This window comes from Lithobates pipiens, unplaced genomic scaffold, assembly GCF_037356315.1.
Source record: "Lithobates pipiens isolate NorthernLeopardFrog02 unplaced genomic scaffold, aLitPip1_a1.2 Scaffold_28, whole genome shotgun sequence".
NCBI lineage: Eukaryota > Metazoa > Chordata > Amphibia > Anura > Ranidae > Lithobates > Lithobates pipiens.
In genome coordinates, this window is record NW_027507789.1 from 204277042 (window position 1) to 204278717 (window position 1676).

The following is a 1676-nucleotide window of genomic DNA, read 5'->3' on the forward strand; positions in this document are numbered from 1 at the left end:
AGTTCGGGTTTGCAATCATGGGTCCGGGTTTCACACTGCCTGAAACCCCGACACATTATTTAGATTGACTATGGCTTCCCTGCAACTTCCACCCACACCCCACCCCCCAAACACTCCTACCCCTCTGTGTCTACCCACACTCCAATCCCCGACGCTGTGCCTCAGAAATGGAAAGTCGAGGCTGGAAATTTGAAGGTGCTAACTGCCAAGGAATGAGTGAGTGAATACACTAAGGCAAGTCAGGGTTCTCAGAGCACCCTTTACATCAGAGTTCCCCTTTACACCAGAGGCCACAGTGTTCCCCCTTACATCAGAATCTTCTCCATACATCAGAGTTCTCAATGTTCCACCTTAAATCAGGGTTCCCAGAGCACCCTGTCCCTTACATCAGAGTCTGCAGAGTCCCCCCCTTAGAGTGAAAGGGAACTCTGTGAGTTCAGATGTAAAAGAGGAACTCTGCGGACTCTGATGTAAAGGGGAATTCTTGTGATTAACTTAATATGATTAGAAATGTTATGTAATAGCAAAATAAATGTATAGTTTATACTATTAAAAAAATTGCTGCGTGGCGCTAAAGTGTTCGGGTTTGACTTAAAGAAAAGGGGGCAACCCTACTGTATAATAGGAAGTGCCTGAAAAGGAAAAGTGCGTTGTCACCGTATAATAAGAAGTGCCTGACAAGGAAGTGAGCATTGACCCCGTATAACAGGAAGTGCCTGACCAGGAAGAGAGTGTTGTCAAAGTGAGCATTGACCCCGTATAACAGGAAGTGCCTGACCAGGAAGAGAGTGTTGTCGCCGTATAACAGGAAGTGCCTGAACAGGAAGAGAGTGTTGTCAAAGTGAGCATTGACCCCGTATAACAGGAAGTGCCTGACCAGGAAGAGAGTGTTGTCGCCGTATAACAGGAAGTGCCTGAACAGGAAGAGAGCGTTGTCGCCGTATAACAGGAAGTGCCTGAAATGGAAGAGCGCGTTGTCACCGTATAACAGGAAGTGCCTGACCAGGAAGTGATCATTGTCACCATATAACAGGAAGTACCTGAACATTGGCTTTTATGTCAGGATCACTAGGGATTATTTTTATGAAAGCTGCAGATTGAAAAACATTATTAAACATGACAAAGATTTTATAGATGATATCAGATTGGAGCGATCAGGGTCACATTTAGGCCCCTTTCACACTGGGGCAGGGGCGGAGTCGGCGGTAAAACGGCGCTATTTTTAGCGCCGCTTTACTGTTGTTTTAGCGGCGGTATTCAGCCACTAGCGGGGCGGTTTTAACCCCCACTAGCAGCCGAAAAATGGTTAAAACCGCCCACAAAGCGACGGCGTTACAGCCGCGCTGCCCCATTGATTTCAATGGGTAGGAGCAGTTTAGGAGCGGTGATGCGGCTAGCAGGACTTTTTTCACAGTCCTGCTGGCGCACCGCTCCAGTGTGAAAGCCCTATGGCTCTGGCCCTCTGGCTTTCACACTGGAGTGAAAGGGGCCATTTTTATACAGGCGCTATTTTTAGCACTGTAGCGCCTGAAAACCGCCTTAGTATCAAAGGGGCTTTAGTGTTTGGTTTATTTCTTTGCACTGTAATAAATGACACAATATGATGATCAGCTCTGACGATAGAATAGATCCCCCCAGCCGGCGCCATCTCTGACTGTATCAGCCGCACAAACACA